The following is a 20160-nucleotide window of genomic DNA, read 5'->3' as shown; positions in this document are numbered from 1 at the left end:
CCTGTGTTGGCTCTTTTGTTTCCTAAATCCCATGTCTTCTGCTTTCTTTCTTTTTTTTTTAATATTTATTTATTTATTTATTTATTTATGGCTCCGTCAGGTCTTATTTGTGGCGCTTGGGCTTAGTTGCCCCACAGCATGTGGGATCTTAGTTCCCTGACCAGGGACAAACCTGTGTCCCCTGCTTTGGAAGGTGGATTCCTAACCACTGGACCACCAGGGAGCTCCCGCTTCTTCTCTCTTGATTGCCAATAGCTGCTTGATGATGGACTCCTGAAATAGTTCTCTAATTTTCATCTCTTTTTTTCTTTAGCTCTACCTCCTGAAAGATTTCTTTATCTTTATATTCTATTAAATTTTTCTTTTCGGGCTTCCCTGGTGGCGCGGTGGTTGAGAGTCCGCCTGCCCATGCAGGGGCCACGGGTTCATGCCCCAGTCTGGGAAGATCCCACATGCCGCGGAGCGGCTGGGCCTGTGAGCCATGGCCACTGAGCCTGCGCGTCCGGAGCCTGAGCTCCGCAACGGGAGAGGCCACAACAGTGAGAGGCCCGCGTACGGCAAAAAAAAAAAAATTCTTTTCTACTATTATGTTTTTTAATTTCTAGGAGTTCTTTTTTTTTTAAGATTTTTTTTTTGATGTGGACCATTTTTAAAGTCTTTATTGAATTTGTTACAATATTGCTTCTGCTTTATGTTTTGGTTTTTTAGCCTCAAGGCCACTTCTGATCTTAGCTCCCTGACCAGGGATCGAACCCACACCCCCTGCATTGGAAGGCGAAGTCTTAACCACTGGACCGCCAGGGAAGTCCCTAGGAGGTCTTTTTTATTCTCTGAATATTTCTTTCATAATATTCTTTATTGTTTCAACAGATTTACTTTGCCCTGCATAGGCTCTTTTCCCCCAAAGTTGTTTTCCTTTGTTTGTTTTGATCTCTCTTATGTAAGAGTTTTCCTCTGAAGTCTAGTAATAATTAGCTGTCTGCTTGTGATTAAGAGTGGTGAGCTTTAAATTAGAAGCTTTAAATGCATAGGCTGGTTGCCTTTGGGCCTTACTATAGTGTGAGCTTCTTGTTCCTATTGTTGAGGAACATGTCTGTTACCAGTATCAGGGTTCAAGGGGCGGAGTCTTCTCATCACTGGATGGTAAAGGGTGATGAAGACTGGGAGGGTTGCTGCATTCAGTATTCATTATGTTCACTCAATTCCCCTCAGTTTTTCATGCTCAACCGCCTTTTGAGTCCCCCAGTCCAGAGACCATTTGTTTTATCCCTTCCAGAAAACAGGCCTCCAGAATTCTGCCAGGGTTGGTATGGGACAGACATTCAAGGTCATGGAGTGGGGAAGGTGGTAAAGGAATCAAACAGCTTTTACCCTGATTCTCCTTATTTTATTCCCTTTCCTTTCAAAGGGACCTGGTAGAATACAGTGAAAGTATTCATTGTTAATTTATATTGGTATAAGCTACTAGTTTTCTTTTTTAAAGTAAGGGCCACACTGTACATAAGTGCTGGGGGAAGACAGGGTCCAGAGAAAATACGTATACATTTTAAGCTACTGTGATGCTTCATACCCTGCTACTTTTAAAAATGGCTTATTCCTGCTTCTGCTTTCTTCCTCCCTTCTCAAATGTTTATGGGTTAACAGCCATTCTCTCTGTAGCACACCCAGGAAAAGGGACTGAAGCCCTGGCATATGAAACTTCTTCTAAAAGGTTTTTTGGGGTAGGAGAGGATCTGTATATACTAAATTGCCTTCTCAAAATGTTTTAAATTTTCTAACAACTTCATTAAGTTTCTATATACCCTCCCTTCCACAGAAGAGAGCACAGTTTGTTGAAAAAAAAGTTTTTGGTTGTGTTTGATGAAATAATTATTTAATGAGATAGATTGTTGTTGTGAAGCCTGAATTTCAAGCTAGGTGCAAAGGCTTTATTCATATGCATGGTATTCTGGGAACAGATTAAACAGATTAAACAAGGTAATATCACCTTTAGATTAGAATTTGTATCACATAGGAAATATGAGAATCAGTTTGTTGAAGTGGAAAACAGAAACCATATCCTAAACAAATAAAGTCAATTGTTTTCTTCCTATTCTGAATCTGAATTTATAAATCATTATTATGTTTTAAAGGGGGTTTTCCTAACCTTTCAAGGACATTTGTTAAGGAACCATGCTCAAGACTAATGCATTTCACTTAAGTTCACGGGAAAATTTTTTGTGATGTTATCATGTTATTAGTACTTGAAGCTCAAAATATGCTAATAACACAGCCCTTCCCTCCCTTCTCTTTAAGAATGAAGGCAAAATATGAACTTAATTAGTTTTGAGATTCTTAAGGTGTAGGAGATAAATTCCTCTGGAATTAAACAATGCCAAAAATGATGTTACTTCTATTTTTTTCCCTGTGGTGTTCAATAGAAATTTAATATAGCATTATTATATGTATATTAAATATCTTCTGTCATCTTATTTTCTGATAAGAGTATAACTTATGAAGGGCAAGATCTTTTTACTGTTATATCCTACTGCTCAATAGTAGGCAATATTTGTATGTATTTCTTATAGTGGTTTTAAATTTTCTGCATAAGATAGAATTAACAGTCTTAAGGGAAATAGAGTGCATAGAACACCATGAAAGTTATAGTAGAACACTATGAACTTTAATAACACAGATGCTCTATAATTATTTTTTTCTGTCAATAGGAAAAGATGAGCCATCTTTGTAGTCATGCAAGCCTGAAAAGTAGTGATGCTGACATTCTGGACCATCTCCCATATCGTCTCACCACTGTTCATCACTTCTGATTGCTACTTACTCCCTAGAAAATCATAGAAAGTATGATGGGTGGACTAAATGTGTAGATGATTTTCCATCTGAATTTATTTCTGCATACTGAGCCCTTCATCCGTGGGTCTTGGACAGGGATTTCCCTGGTGGTCCAGGGGTTAAGACTCACGCTCCCAATGCAGGGGGCTGGGGTTCAAGCCCTGGTCAGGGAACTAGATCCTGCATGCAGGCCTCAACTAAGAGTCCGCATGCCGCAACTAAGACCCAGCACAGCCAAAATAAATAAATATATATATATATTTTTAAATGTGTCTTGGACACTACATAGGCGATGATTATAAGAATGAAAATTAAAAGGGAGGGATAGTGGGAATTCCCTGGTGGCCCAGTGGTTAGGACTCTGAGCTTTTGCTACCATAGGCCTCAGTTCAATCGCTGGTCAGGGAATTAAGTAAGATACCCAGTAGCTGCGCAGCACGGCAAAAAAAAAGAAGAAAAAAGAAAAAGGAAGGATAGAAGGTTTTCACTTATCATTTTGTATCTTCCCGTGTGGTTTGCATTTTCATCTATATACATATATTACTTTTGGTTTTTTAAATGTAAAAAAGGATTTTATCTGGATTGTAGGGTTATGGGTGTTTTAGTTCCTTCTTTGTATTCCTCAGTGTCAAAAATTAAAATATGTAAAATTATTTCTTAAAGGAGGTAAAAGAATAAAAGGGTATTGTTAAAGGGTATTAAAGACTATCATGGTCATTCTACATTCACAGCTTACCTGCTACACCTAAAATTACCACTTTACTTCTCTACTTAATAACGTGTCCTTTTAAATATATATATGTTTTATTCTTCCTATGAACTGTCAATAGATTCAGCCTACCCTACCAAACTCCATCATAGTTGACTTGTTCCTCATCCATTCATTTGTTCACTAAACACTAAGCAAAATCAACAAAGCAGTATATCCTAACAGTTAAGCCCTCAGGCTCTGGAGTAAGCAAACTTGGTTTCAGATCCCAGTTCTGCCACGTCGTGGCTGTGTCCTTTTGGGCAAGACAGTTACTCTCTAATCTTAAGTTTATCCCTAAAGTACAGATATGAATTTTACCTTTCCCACAAGGTTGCTATAAAAATTAAATGGGGACTTCCCTGATGGCACAGTGGTTAAGAATCTGCCTGCTTGGGACTTCCCTGGTGGCACAGTGGTTGAGAATCGGCCTGCAAATGCAGGGGACACGGGTTCGAGCCCTGGTCCAGGAATACCCACATGCCGTGGAGCAACTAAGCCCGTGCACCACAGCTACTGAGCCTGCACTCTAGAGCCCGCGTGCCACAACTACTGAAGCCCGCATGCCTAGAACCTGAGCTCTGCAACAAGAGAAGCCACCGCAATGAGAAGCCCATGCACCACAACGAAGAGTAGCCCCCGCTCACCTCAACTAGAGAAAGCCCACATGCAGCAACGAAGACCCAACAACAAAGACCCAATGCAGCCATAACTAAATAACTAAATAAATAAATAAATAAAATTTTAAAAAGGAAAAAAAAAAGAATGTGCCTGCCATGCAGGGGATACGGGTTTGAGCCCTGGTCTGGGAAGATCCCACGTGCTGCGGAGCACCTAAGCCTGTGTGCCACAAATACTGAGCCTGTGCTCTAGAGCCCGCGAGCCACAACTACTGAAGCCTGCACACCTAAAGCCCGTGCTCCATAACAAGAGAAGCCACCGCAATGAGAACACACCGCAACGAAGAGTAGCCCCTGCTCGCCACAACTAAAGCCCGCATGCAGCAATGAAGACCTGACACAGCCAAAAATAAATAAATAAATAAATTTTTATTAAAAAGAATTAAATGAATTAGTACTTATAATGTGCTTAGCATTGTAACCACATAGTGAACATACAGTAGCTGTAATATTCTTATTAATTATGATCACTAATAAGATGTAATCTCTGTTCTTATGGAGCTTTTGGTCTGTGTTAAGCAGTTACAAGGTGCTCCTTAGAATTCCTTTTTTAAAAAAATAAGTCAGGTTAATTGAGATACAATTTATATACAATAAAATTTACCCTTTTTAAGTATATAATAGTTCTTTTTTTTGACAAACACGTAAAATCATGTAACTACCACCTCAATCAAGATGAAGAGTACTTCCTTCCATACCAAAATTTCCCTGCTTACCTTTTGTAGTCAGAATTATACAATATATAGCCTTTCTTTTTTCTTTTTTCTTTTTTTTTTTGCGGTACACGGGCCTCTCGCTGCTGTGGCCTCTCCCGTTGCGGAGCACAGGCTCCGGACACTCAGGCTCAGCGGCCATGGCTCACAGGCCCAGCCACTCCACGGCATGTGGGATCTTCCCGGACCAGGGCATGAACCCATGCTCCCTGCATCAGCAGGCGGACTCTCAACCACTGCGCCACCAGGGAAGCCCCAATATGTAGCCTTTTGTCTGGTTTTTCACTTAGCAGAAAGCTGTCAGGATTCATACATGTTGTTGCATGTATCAGTAGTTCATTCCTTTCATGCCTTTTTTTTTCATATTTTTTTTGGTTTTATTTTTTAGTAGATCTTTATTGGAGTATAATTGCTTCACAATACTGGGTTAGTTTCTGTTGCAGAACAAAGCGAATCAGCCATATGCATACAGATGTCCCCATATCCCCTCCCTCTTGAGTCTCCCTCCCATCCTCCCTATCCCACCCCTCTAGGTCATCGCAAAGCACCGAGCCAATCTCCCTGTGCTGTGCTGCTGCTTTCCACCAGCCAACTATTCTACATTCGGTAGTGTATATATGTCGATGCTACTCTCACTTCGCCCCAGCTTCCCCCTCCCACCCCATGTCCTCAAGTCCATTTTATATGTCTACCTCTTTATTCCTGCCCTGCAACTAGGTTCATCAGTACCATTTTTTTTTTTTTTTTAGATTCCATATATATGTGTTAGCATACGGTATTTGTTTTTCTCTTTCTGACTTACTTCACTCTGTATGACAGACTCTAGGTCCATCCACCTCACTACAAATAACTCAATTTCGTTCCTTTTTATGGCTGAGTAATATTCTGTTGTATATATGTGCCACATCTTTATCCATTCATCTGTCAATGAACATTTAGTTTGGTTCCATGTCCTGGCTATTGAAAATAGTGCTGCAATGTACATTGTGGTACATGTCTCTCTTTTTTTTTAATTTATTTATTTTATTTATTGATTTTTGGCTGTGTTGGGTCTTCATTGCTATGCACATGCTTTCTCTAGTTGCAGCGAGTGGGGGCTACTCTTCGTTGTGGTGTGCAGGCTTCTCATTGCAGTGGCTTCTCTTTCTGCGGAGCACTGGCTCTAGGCACGCGGGCTCAGTAGTTGTGGCTCACGGGCTCTAGAGCGCAGGCTCAGTAGCTGTGGCACACGGACTTAGTTGCTCCACAGCATGTGGGATCTTCCCGGACCAGACAGGGCTCGAACCCGTGTCCCCTGCATTGGCAGGCAGATTCCTAACCACTGTGCCACCAGGGAAGCCCTACATGTCTCTTTTTGAATTATGGTTTTCTCAGGGTATGTGCCCAGTAGTGGGATTGCTGGGTCATACGGTAGTTCTATTTTTAGTTCTTTAAGGAACCTCCATACTGTTTTCCATAGTGGTTCTATCAATTTACATTCCCAGCAACAGTGCAGGAGGGTTCCCTTTTCACCACACCCTTTCCAGCATTTATTGTTTCTAGATTTTTTGATAATGGCCATTCTGACCAGTGTGAAGTGATACCTCATTGTAGTTTTGATTTGCATTTCTCTAATAATTAGTGATGTTGAGCATCTTTTCATGTGCCTCTTGGCCATCTGTATGTCTTCCTTGGTGAAATGTCTATTTAGGTCTTCCTCCCATTTTTAAATTGGATTGTTTGTTTTTTTGATATTGAGCTCCATGAGCTGTTTGTATATTTTGGAGATTAATCCTTTGTCTGTTGTTTCATTTGCAAATATTTTCTCCCATCCTGAGGGTTGTCTTTTTGTCTTGTTTATGGTTTCCTTTGCTGTGCAAAAGCTTTTAAGTTTAATTTTCCATAATGTCATAAAGTTGGAATCATACAGTAGCTTTTTCATACGTAGCTTTTTTTTTTTTTACATGGGCCTCTCACTGTTGTGGCCTCTCCCGTTGCGTAGCACAGGCTCTGGACACGCAGGCTCAGCGGCCGCGGCATGTGGGATCTTCCCAGACCGGAGCACGAACCCATGTCCCCTGCATCGGCAGGCAGACTCTCAACCGCTGCGCCACCAGGGAAGCCCCCATACGTAGCTTTTTCAGATTGCCTTCTGTCACCTAGTAGTATGCATTTAAGGTTCCTCTTTTCGTGGCTTGATAGCTCTTTTCTTTTTAGCACTGAAAAATATTCCATTGTTTGGATGTGTCATGGCTTATTTATCCTTTACCTACTGAAGAGCATCTTGGTTGCTTCCAAATTATGGCAGTTATGAATAAAGTTGCTATAAACATCCGTGTGTAGGTTTTATGTGGATATAAGTTTTCAATTATTTGGGTAAATACCAAGGGTACAGTTGGAATGTATGGTAAGGGTATGTTTAGTTTTTTAAGAAACTGCCAGATTGTCTTCCTGAGTGGCTGTACTATTTGAGTTCCCATCAGCAATGAATGAGAGCTCCTATTGCTCCAGCATTTGGTGCTGTCAGTGTTTTGGATTTTGGCCATTCTAATAGGTGTATAGCGGTATCTCATTGTGGTTTTAATATGCAGTTTCCTCATGACTAATAATATTGAGTAACTTTTCATGTGTTTATTTGCCATGCATATCTTTTCTCTGATGAAATGTCTGTTCAGATCTTGATCTTTTTAAAAATTGGCTTATTTTCTTATTATTGAGTTGTGAGAGTTTTTTTGTTTTTTTGCGGTATGCGGGCCTCTCACTGCTGTGGCCTCTCCCGCTGTGGAGCACAGGCTCCGGACGCGCAGGCTCAGCGGCCATGGCTCACGGGCCTAGCCACTCCGCGGCATGTGGGATCTTCCCGGACCGGGGCACGAACCCGTGTCCCCTGCATCGGCAGGCGGACTCTCAGCCACTGTGCCACCAGGGAAGCCCATGAGAGTTTTTTACATGGTCCACATACAAGTTCTTTATAAGTGTTACTACACAAATGTTTTTTTCCCAGCCTGTGGTTTGTCTTATTAGCAGACGTTTTTAATTGATGAAGTCCATTTTTTTCTTTTTTGGTTAGTGTTCCTTATCTTCTAAGAAATCTTTGTTCAACTCAGGGTCAGAAAGATATTTTTGTTTTTCCTTCAAGATGTTTTATCTTTTTAGGTTTTACATTTAGGTCAATGATTCTTTTCGAGTTAACTTTTGTATATGGTATGAAGTTGAAAATATTCTCCTTTGTCCACTGCATACTTTTACACCTTTATTAATAAATTCCTGATTAAATAGGTAATTTTCTAGGGAAATATAATTTACTAAAGTGACTCAAGACATGAAAATCCCATATAGACTAACAGGCATGGTCGAAATGTTAAAATGTATCTAAGCCCAGTGAGTTGTTTGTTTGTTTTTCTTTTTCTTTTTTTGGCTGTGTCGGGTCTTAGTTGCAGCACACGGGATCTTTGTTGAGGCATGTGCTATCCTTTGTTGCAGCACACAGGCTCTTCATTGTGGTGCATAGGCCTCTCTCTAGTTGTGGCAGCGGGTTTTCTCTCTCTAGTTGTGGCGTGCAGGCTCCAGGGTGCATGGGCTCTGTAGTTTGTGGCACATGGGCTCTCTTGTTGAGGCGCATGAGGTCAGTAGTTGTGGCATGTGGGCTTAGTTGCTCTGTGGCATGTGAGATCTTAGTTCCCTTACCAGGGACCAAACCCGTGTCCCCTGCATTGAAAGGTGGATTCTTTACCGCTGGACCACTAGGGAAGTCCCCCAGTGATTCTTATGGACAGTTTCATTAATTGTTTGAAGAAGCAAATAATTATAATGCTATATCACACACTGTAGAGAAAAAGAAAGTACACTCATTTATTTTATAAAATCTTGATAACTGAGAGCTGACAAAGATAGTGCAAAAAGAAAATTGAAATTTTTCCTATCTCACTTAATGAATATAGTTGTAGAAAGTCTGTATAAAGTACTTGCAGATTAAATTCAACAAGTCATTATTATATTTTTTTCTGATTTCAAAAACAATACATATTTCCTCTGGAAAATATAAAGTGGTGTAAAGTAGAAAAATTTAAGTCACACTTGATCTTTCCACCCTGTGGTAACTACTGATAATATTTTGATATATTTACTTCCATGTTTTTTTCTAGAGCAGTTATCTATATAGTTATAGATAACTATATTACTATAGCTATATAGTTATTTTAACATACTGATTAGAACTGCTTTTTTCCCCATTGGATATGTCAGATCTCTCAGTATATTAAAAGAATATAACCAAGAGGAATTCTTTCAAGATCTAAGTATTATATTAAGGAAACTATAAATAATAACACATTAGTACATTGATAAGTCAAAAAAACAGGAGGAAAACGATATGCTTATCTCTACTGATCACAAAAATTTTTGATAAAGTTCAACTATTCCACTCAAAGCTTTTATTACACTAAGAATAGGATAATTTATTTTTATTCTAAAATATTTAAATAATAACAAGAACCTATATTTCTACTCAATTGATTTTAAAATTGGTAACATTAGGGCATATTTATAAAAGTTAGTTATAATCTCCTTTGACCACTACTCTCCAGTGACAACCCATAACATGAATGTTGTGTATATCCTTTTAGTTCATTTTTTTCTTTTATAATATGCTTGCATAATCCTTTAATATGATAAAGAATAGCTATCTGAAACCAAGAGACACTAGCACACTTACCAGTGAAATACTGAAGAAATGTCCACTAGAGCAAGAACAAGACAAGAATGCCCACTGTTACTTTATTTAACATTATTTTGGGGGTTCTTAGTGCAGTAAGATGAGCAATCATTAGAGGTATGTTTCCAATAACAAACAGAATAAGTATATAGTTGTTGGCTAGTATTATTCTCTCTTCAGAAAAATATTCCCAAAAGAATCAACTGAAAAAGAATTCAGTAACATGGCTGATAAATGCAAACTAAATGTTCAAAAATGAATCATAAAATTTTTATATCTATTAGAATAAATTTTTTTTTTTTTTTTTTGTGGTACGTGGGCCTCTCACTGTTGTGGCCTCTCCCGTTGCAGAACACAGGCTCCGAACGCGCAGGCTCAGCGGCCATGGTTCACGAGCCCAGCTGCTCTGTAGCATGTGGGATCCTCCCGGACCGGGGCACGAACCCGTGTCCCCTGCATCGGCAGGTGGACTCCCAACCACTGCACCACCAGGGAAGCCCAAGAAAAGTACATAACTTATAAAACTAGAAATTTGCTATCATAGATAAGTAAATAAAGGCGTTACGTCAAGAAATAAGAAAATTTATGAGTGTCCATCTGCCCAATTTACTTAAAGAAATAACCTTGATAAACAGCAGTGTGCACAGCACAGTGTATTGGCATATTCAGATTTAAAAGTGTGTATTATTTTTATTAAAGAAAAGAAAACTTTAAAGTTCTTGAAATTTTTATGGTTTAATAGTAAGTGGTGAGTGGGACTTCCTTGCCGGTCCAGTGGTTAAGACTCTGCACTGTTGCAGGGGGCATGGGTTCAATTCCTGGTCGGGGAACTAAGATCCCGCAAGCCCCATGGCACGGCCAAAATAAAAATATAAATAAATGTTTTTCTTCAACTTTACTTCAAATTCAGGTTAAGTATGATCAGTGGGATTTAAAAGTTGGTAATAAAACTTATATGAACATTTCCCATTAGGCGGTGGACCATTAGTTTCAAAACAACCTCAGTGGTTGGCTTCTTGGCCCTCTAGAGTTCTATCATACTAAAAATGGCCTTTCATGATAGAGCTTTGACTTGATTCAAAGGCAGGATAGGTTTTACAAGATTGCAACATGAAATATCAGTGGAGTCCAAAACACGCACAGATGTGCACACACGTACACACCCCGTAATGGAGGCTTCCATTAAAAGAGGGGGATAGTAGTATAATGGACTATCTTGTGGAATGATGTTGATGGCCTTCAGTTCCTCATTGAAGATTTGTGTGTGTGTGTGTGTGTGTGTGTGTGTTTAATATTTATTCTGGCTGCATCGGATCTTAGTTGCGGCATGCAGGATCTTCGTTGTGGCATACAGGCTCTTAGGCATGGTTTGCAGTCTTCTTGGTTGCGGCATGCAGTTTCTTAGCTGTGGCATGCAAACTCTTTAGTTGCGTCATGCGTGCAGGATCTAGTTCCCAGACCAGGGATCGAACCCAGGCCCCCTGCATTGGGAGTGCGGAGTCTTACCCAGTGGACCACCAGGGAAGTCCCAGAGTTGTGTTTTGTTTTTTCCTCATCAAACTAGTGTGTGTATCTCTTGGTAGCCAGAGTGATATCATATCAGATTGCAGTCTGTAGCTACAGCTTTCTTTTTTTTCACTGCATGAGAATATTAAATAAATACTGCATTTTACTTGACTATTCAAACATTATAAAATTTCAGATTTAGGTTTCTTTTGATGATTGTGTATCTTCTGTTTTTCTTCTTTGATCTCCCAAAAGAATTTAAATGGTGTAAAGCAGATGGGTCTAGCAGCTTTATTTTGTCCATTTTACACCCCGCCCCCCACCCCAGGTCAGTCTTTTCCCTCTTCAGTATAGAGCTGGATAATCAAAGGGCTTGAATAGCAAGAACCCGTAAGAATTATGTCTTAAATAGTAAAGGAGAAAAGTGGCACCAAAGAAAAGACATTCTTGCTGGGGTGAAGCGCTTTGGTGTGTGCTTATTACTTCTAGTTATTATCTCATAATGCATCCAGGACCAGTAGCTTAACATTGGTTACAGTGAAGTCCAGTTGGTTTTGCTTGATAATTTATTGTCATACTCACTACATACCCTAACCAATCAAAAGGTGAAAAAGCGGATGGGTGGGTGATTGGCTGGCTGAGTGATTCATTAATTCATTTAATAAATTTTCCCAGGCACATTGCCCTAGCTGCCATGAAGGACAAAAAAAACAAACAAAAAAAAGAATAAGATATACTTTCACCGAATGACCCAACAATCCCACTACTGGGTATATACCTAGAGAAAACCATAATTTAAAAATACACATGCACCCCAATGTTCATAGCAGTGCTGTTTACAATAGCTAGGACATGGAAGCAAGCTAAATGTCCATCAACAGAGGAATGGATAAAGAAGATGTGGTGCATATATAAATGGAATATTACTCAGCCATAAAAAGGAATGAAATTGGGTCATTTGTAGAGATGTGGATGGACCTAGAGAGTGTCATACAGAGTGAAGTAAGTCAGAAAGAGAAAAGCAAATAACATATAATAAGGCATATGTGAAGAATCTAGAAAAATGGTATAGGTGATCTTATTTGCAAAGCAGAAGTAGAGACATAGACGTAGAGAACAAATGTATGATACCAAGGGAGAAAGGGGTGGGGAGGCAGGAATTGGGAGACTGGGATTGACAAATATACATTACTGATGCTATGTATAAAATAGACAACTGATGGGAACATACTGTATAGCACAGGGAACTCTACCTAATGCACTGTGGTAACCTAAATGGGAGGGAAGTCCAAAAGGGAGGGGATATCTGTATGTGTGGCTGATTTATTTTGTTGTGCAGTGGAGGCTAACAGAATATTGTAAAGCAGCCATACTCGAATAAAAATTAATTTTAAAAAAAGAATAAGATATAGTTTCATCACTCAGAGAGGAGATTAAAAACTATTAATGCTAGGCAGAATGAGTAAGTGTTTTTATACAGATAAAAATAGTTGTGTTATTGGAATTTCATGCCATGTTATTCAACATGACTTGTACTTAAGGAAATTATTAAAACAAAACTTGCTTTATAGCATCTATATTGCCTTTTCTATATCTGTGTTGTTTGAACAGTTTAATACTGATGACTTTAAGTAGAGTTTTTTTGTTTTAATGGTTTTTGTCTCGTATCTAACAGGAAAATTTGGTGAACATGGAGAAATAGGAAAAACTAGGGGCTCCTAAGTACCTTAGGGAGTATGGTACTCCCTAAGGAGTACATGGTGGTGAAGCACACTTGTACATTGCTAATAATGATTGCTCCCAGTAGCATACATGTGGGTTAAAGGTGTAAACCTGTGCTTCAGTAATTTGGGTTTCTCATGCAGTATTGGGACTGAAGTATTTTTGTTCTAGATTTGGTTTGAGGGGTAGTAGAAATGTCTGTATCCCATATAGCCAACTTCTCTTGATTCTAGACCTTTCACTTATTTTCTAAGTAATTCCTTTAAAAATTGATTTTGAGATAAGAAACATCATTCTTTTTGGTAGTCATACTGGAAATATCAGGGGTAAGCTAAGAGAACAAATTGTTGGTGTTTTTAATTTTAACATTGTCATTTTGGGCAATTCACATAACTGTTCTGTACCTGAATTTTACTTTTGTTAAAGTACTACCTCCTGGGCTTCCCTGGTGGTGCAGTGGTTGAGAATCTGCCTGCTAATGCAGGGGACACAGGTTCGAGCCCTGGTCTGGGAAGATCCCACATGCCGCGGAGCAACTATGCCCGAGAGCCACAACTACTGAGCCTGTGCGTCTGGAGCCTGTGCTCCTCAACAACAGAGGCCACGATAGTGAGAGGCCCGTGCACCACGATGAAGTGGCCCCCGCTTGCCACAACTAGAGAAAACCCTCGCACAGAAATGAAGACCCAACACAGCCCTAAATAAATAAATAGATAGATAAATAAATAAATAAAGTACTACCTCCTAAAGTTTTTATAAGGTTAAAAATAAATGTTCTTATCTAAACACCTAGGAGGTATTGTGTGAATTCAAAGTCCATTTCGTAGTACAAACTATCTTGTAGTAGTTGGGAGTGGAGATTCACATCCAGATTACTTAGATATGAACCTTAGCTTTGCCGTTTATTAGCTATGAACTCCTTGGACAGGTTTACCCCTGGGTGACTTAGTTTCCTCAACTACTAAATGGGGATAATAAGTGGTATCCTTCTTATAGCCTTGTTGTAAGAATTAGACAAAACAAAACACTTAGAATAGTCCCTGGCATTATAATACATGGTCGATTAATGTTAGCTATTATTATCCGTAGAGAATGGGGAGAAGGAATGCATAGGAAGTTGAACTTAATTTACCTTTTCTAAGCTTTAGCTTTCTTTTTCATCAGATCTTTTGTTAGAGATGTTCATATGTAACAGTAAATCATTTTGAGTTTAGTATTATTTTCTTTATGTTTTGATTTTTTTGATGGAAACTTTTACCATTTAATGAAATGATCAGAAACCAGAAAACAGGAATGAAGGGGAGAAGAAGCAGAGACCAGAAATCAGCTTTGAGTGATTAAAAACTCGTGGTGCTACTTTAGTCCTTTTGTTTCTCTTAGGAACTAGAAGAAAAGTAGAGCTATTTTTTTAAATCAGTTTTTTATAAGTCTAAAAGCAACAGTAATTAAAAGATTATGTCACTGTAAGCATCTATGGAAGTGAATTTATAGTAACATGTAACCCATAGCTAAGTTAGCAAGATAATCTCAATTATATCTGTTTTTTTCTTTCCTGTTTGTCATGAAACTGTTCAGTGAATTATTATAATATGTTCAGTACCTACAGGCCTGGCATGTTTCCCAAAACAAATACTCCACAACCTGAAAGGGACACTTAACAAGCTAAACTAGTGAAAGATCTTAGTTTCCCTTTGCCTCCCTCCATTTAAAAAAATATTTATTGAATGCCTTCTATGTGCTGAGAAGTATGTTACTAGCTGAGGATATAAAGACAATCTGTTCAAAGAATGTAGGAGAGACAAATAAGTAAGTAGATAATTTTAACGAAAGTGATTTATACCCCTATATGTAGAGGTATATACAGGGTGACTTCAGAGTACCGAAGGGGTGCATAATTCAGTCTTAAGTATAGAAGGTAGATGTTCAAGGAGCGATTCCTAGAGGAAGTGAAACATAAACTGAATTTTGAAGGAGTGGGAGTTAGCCAGATTAAAGAATGGAGGGAGAGGACATTTTAGGCAGCTAGAAGAGCAGATGCATAGATAGATAGACCTGGGCAAATATATCATCGTTTAAGAATTCCAAGTGGTTTGGAATAGGACTTAAAAGACAGCAGGCATGGGAGAGTGGTGAGAGAAAAGGTTAGACAGAAAGATAGGCATTAGTGCAGCAACGTGGATGGACCTAGAGATTGTCATACTGAGTGAAGTAAGACACACAGAGAAAGACAAATATTTGATATCACTTATATGTGGAATCTAAAAAAATGGTACAAATGAACTTATTTACAAAACAGAAATAGAGTCACAGATGTAGAAAACAAACTTATGGTTACCAAGAGGGAAGGGGGGAGGGATAAATTGGGAGATTGGGATTGACATACACACACTGCTGTATATAAAATAACTAATAAGAACCTACTGTATAACACTGGGAACTCTACTCAATACTCTGTAATGGCCTGTATGGGAAAAGAATCTAAAAAAGAGTGGATATATGTATAACTGATTCACTTTGCTGTATACCTGAAACTAACGCAACATTGTAAATCAACTATACTCCAGTAAAAATTAAACAAAAGAAAGAAAGAAAGATAGACATTGGGCCAGGTCTTGAAGGATTTTTAATAAGCTATGAAGAGTCCTGTCAGATTTGTGTTTTTGTAAAGGTCATGGTGGTACCACTGTTGAGAATAGATCAGAAAGGGACAAAACTGGAGTCAGGTAAGAAGGAAATTATTACTGTCCCAAACACACATAAAAGGATGTCACATTTGAAAGCTGTGATCCACAAATAAATTCTGTCAGACTGGGATTTATAAATAGAAGACTTTTTGTCCCAAGTGAGTAAATCCCAGAAGAATCATCTTTTTTTTCTTTTCATTCACTACAAATCAACACAACAAACTTGGTTGTCAGCAATTTGGATTTTAGGATAGGTGGTATTCTGAAGGCTCTTGGTGCCTAGGCCTGGGAACAAGATGAGAATGGGTAAAGTGTTTAATAGCTAATTGGATCCATTTGGGGCTTTTTCAACAAAGGAACTTATTTTTAGGCTGAAAAAACAGTAATCAGATTTGCATCTTAGATGGTTTTATTTGGTGACTACATTTTTATAGACCCGGTAGCACTAATAAAGATTAGCTTTTCAGAAAGGTTAAACTAGGATTGGGCTCATTGCTTTAACATAGACAGATGAGCAAAGGGACAGGTTGTTCATATTTTCTCTGACCTCATACATTGTTTTCCTAAAGTGTTAAGGTGTTTCACTGTTACTTTTTAAATTTTATTTTACAAGATTTAGAAGCAAAGGTATGTATAATCCAAAACACTATTTCTCTTTGAATTTAGAAATTATATACATAGCCTTTCTTTTCTCCTGTACCTCACCTCCTAGGTTCTGTGGTTGTGAAAGTTTGAGAATTTTGAGGGAAGAGAATGGTATAAAAGAGATGGGTATTTCTTACATGGAAAACAAAGAATAAAGTACATTTGAATTACTGGCTGGAACAAGTTTGATAGAAACACCATTCATTTATATGGTCATCCTTGGTTCTTTTGTAGAATTACTGCTGACTCACAGTGTAACCAGGTGTTCATTACTCAGAATTTTTATTTAGTAGAAGATGAAGTCTGTATTCTCCTGCACGTGTACCAGAAAAGAATGTTTAAGGAGATTTCTTGTTAGAAATTTCTGAATAACTTTTACAAATGTTATAGCTATCATCAGACTTATTGTATTTCCACTGGATATGTGGCTGAGTGTTGGTAATATTTGGATTTCTTTCTCACTGTCTGAAAGTGAAACTGAGAACCAAATGAGTTAGAAAGAGTTATGAAAGAGAGAAGGAAGGAGAGACGTGGCATCAACTAGTAGTCATCTCTGAGTCATCAGTAATGAATGCCACTTTACTGGAGAACATTCAGTGTTTCAAAACCCTGTGACGGGCAGCTCCTTGATTTCTGACTGGTTAGTTTCTACACATCATTGATACCTCCAGGTTCCTTAGTAGACAGAGGCCACTTGGGACTTAGTTTTTATGAATATCATGTGGTTTTATTAAATATTTTTTTTCTTTAAGATTAAGATTTCTCAATCACTTTCACTGTAACTACATGAAAAAATACTATTTGGGGTAGATAGACTATTAAATGGATGGCCAGTAAGATGGAGGTTGTTAATTTTCAATTGGTAACAAATGGATATAATTCTCAGTAGATCTTTAAATTGAAATAAAACCATCCTTCCCTGAGCTTTGAGTTGTTATTAATAGTCAAAGACTTTACTTGAGTGTTACTAGGAAAAGAAACAGTAATTCAACTGTTAAAGTAAGAGTATCAAAGATTGTGAGTATAAATAGCTCAATAGTTTGTAACTGAATAAAAGGAAACTTTTTTTTTTTAACTGTCAATGTTCCTTCGGAGTATACTGCCTCTAGTAGTTAGTGTTTAGTCATTGGTGCCATGGAAAATAGATACCACGTGCTGATGAAATACTCTGTTTTGCATTGTTACTGGAAGACTTGTAAGTGTACTTTAAAAATACTTTGGGTTTGGCCTGTCTGATAGAACTTTGTGCAGTGATGGAAATATTCTAGGTCTGCATCGTGCAATGTGGTGGCCATGTGTGCAATGTGGCTAGTACAACTGAGAAACTGAATTGCAAATTGTGTTTAATATAAATGTATTAAATATTAATATACATATAAATAATCATTCGTAACTAGTGACCACAGTATTAGACAGCACATCTTTAAATATTTGAGAACTGAGCAGCCCGTTTGATAACCCTTACTTCACTGACCAGTCATTAAAATATACTGTAGTTGTAATTAATATTTACTTTTAGTACGTTAATTGAGGAATGTGTTGTTTACTTCAGGTCTTTGTTTATATGTCATCTTCCCAATGAGGCCCTTCTGCTTGCACAGTTTATAATTTAGCACCCTCTTTCTCAGCCCATTGTATTCCCTTTCCCTGAGTAATTTTTTTTCTATAGCACTTATCACCGTCTACCATACTAGAAAGAAGGCATAGATTTTTCCCTCTTTGTATCCAGTCAGTGTTTCCAACACCTAGAACAGTAACTGATACTTTAGAGGTGCTCAGGACATTTTTTGTGGAATGAATAAATGAGGATTGTGGTTTCCCAATAATAATACCCCAATTCATTAAGCACTTATTTTGCATTCTATGGCAAACATTGAGTTGGATTAGCTATATAAAGTGCACCATGGCCACTGTTCTCTTCCGTAATAAAACATTTCTTGGAACCATTATTTGAAACAGAACACTGAATTAGTTGTCATTAGTTTGACTCTGCTGTAGAATTTCAGAACCTGAAGGGAGCTTGGCAATAATTTGATTCAGGTACCTGATGTCACATAGTGGATTAAAGTTTGATAAATGTCATTTGTATCCTCTTCTCATTTCCCTTTTTCCCTCATCCACACAACCTGTGAATCTTTTTGCTCAATTTTTTTTCCACTTCTTCTCATCTCCCTTCAGCTAGTTCTTTTTTCTTAATTAGGATTTTTAAAAATTAATTAATTTATTTATTTTTGGCTGCGTTGGGTCTTCGTTGTGGTGCATGGGCTTCTCATTGCCATGGCTTCTCTTGTTGCAGAGCACAGGCTTTAGGTGTGCAGGCTTCAGTAGTTGTGGTGTGCGGGCTCAGTAGTTGTTGCTCGCGGGCTCTAGAGCGCAGGCTCAGTAGTTGTGGTGCACGGGCTTAGTTGCTCCGCAGCATGTGGGATATTCCTGGACCAGGGCTCGAACCCGTGTGCCCTGCGTTGGCAGGAGGATTCTTAACCACTGAGCCACCAGGGAAGTACCCATTCAGCTAATTCTCATTTTCATCTACGCCTACCTTTTCCACTGACTCTACTGTACTCTGAGGAACTACCTAATCCCTTAACCCAACCAGAGAGAAATGTTTCATCTTTCTTAACTGAAACTTTCCTGCTTACTATAATTTTTATAACTAACTCCTCAGTTCTAGAAACATCTCCTGACCACTAGGGCATCCTTAAGAATTTATTGTCTTCAAAACAAAAACTTTAAGAGAGAGCAAAAAGAATTTCTGTAGCTCCAATTTCCTAGCCTGAGGTCTCTTATTCCATGGATCTGAAAGCAGTCCTGCTGGCATAATTTCAGTTTCTTTCTCCCATAAACACAGTCCAACATACTGTAGGTTTGTAAACATATACATTACTTCATGCCTGCCATATGTATAGCCACTGTGATGTAAAGGCATAGCAGAACCTCCCCATTTTTTCCTAAGGAATGGTGGTACTTAAATGTAAGCATTCGGTGGAGGGGAGGAGTCATTTATATGAAGAATCTAAGTGAGGTGAGAAGGAGCCAAATATATTAAGCACTTTCAGTCATCAGACTATAATTTAGAGATTTCTCTTATTTGATCCTCACAAAAACGCTGAGTAATTATCTCTATCTCATATAAGTTAAGTAATTGTTCAGTCACCTAATCAGCAAATGGAAAAGCTGAAATTTTACATAGTTATGTATATGTAACTCCAAAGCCTCGAAAGCTTTCCTCCGTTGGTAAGCCGTGCTTCCTTCTGGAAGTGGGGGTAGGCAGGGGACAAGAGTTACAGTATTTGATGTAGAATAGGTGGCACGTGTGTTCATTTTTTGCCTCCAATGAGCCAGCCACAGAAAGAAACCAGTGTCGTTGGGAGTAAGAGGGATGAGTATCTGGTGGTACCAGTGGCTCCCCCTTAACTTTAATCTCTGTCTTTCAGCCTGTTCTTCCGGCTCGTTCACATGGAGTAGAAGTGCTTTCTGCTGAGGATCTTGAGCCTAGCAGTCGTGATTATATGAGGGTTTATGTAAACATTCACCTGACACATTTGTCTTCTTTGAAAGTTATTACAACTTGCAAAGCAGTAAATTCTCAAAAACCATCATAAGCATGCCATTTTTTCACAGAGAATTGAGAGTTTCACAGTAGTTCTCAAGATTGTTTGGAATGATAAACTAGTCTATGGTCTTGACATTTCTTCCAGCCTTCGTCTGTGGCACTTTTTGCCTTAACTGTCTTTTGCTACCAGATTCTGTGAGCAAAGCTTAAAGTTGAGGAATGCTGTTTCTTCCCTTGTCCTCAAGGTTAATAAATACTTTTTGCATGTCCACCGTGCACTGAGTCCTGCCAGGCACTGAGGGCTTAAGTATAGGCACATCATGGTTCCTGCCCAGCAGAGAAGTCAGAAGATCATTGCAGTTCAGGGTGATACATCCGGCACCATCA

The 20160-nt window shown here is 38.6% G+C and overlaps 1 protein-coding gene across 8 annotated transcripts in view; it reads left to right on the top strand.

The window, feature by feature from the left end:
- PHACTR4 (phosphatase and actin regulator 4) overlaps positions 1 to 20160 on the top strand; it is a 117578-nt gene that overhangs the window by 46135 nt on the left and 51283 nt on the right. For 2 of the 8 annotated variants that reach the window (XM_027109459.1, XM_027109460.1), the window contains exon 3: positions 2706 to 2838. The exons of the other annotated variants lie outside the window; for them this stretch is intronic. The gene's annotated coding sequence lies outside the window, so the exon portion shown is untranslated. The remainder of the gene's footprint in view (positions 1 to 2705; positions 2839 to 20160) is intronic. 8 annotated transcript variants of the gene reach the window in all.

The sequence above is a fragment of the Aethalodelphis obliquidens genome, unplaced genomic scaffold (assembly GCF_003676395.1).
Source record: "Aethalodelphis obliquidens isolate GAN/ISIS:26980383/991018 unplaced genomic scaffold, ASM367639v1 scaffold9, whole genome shotgun sequence".
Classification (NCBI taxonomy): Eukaryota; Metazoa; Chordata; class Mammalia; order Artiodactyla; family Delphinidae; genus Aethalodelphis; species Aethalodelphis obliquidens.
The sequence above is the reverse complement of the archived record's forward strand: the minus strand, read 5'-3'. Positions and strand labels throughout refer to the sequence as shown.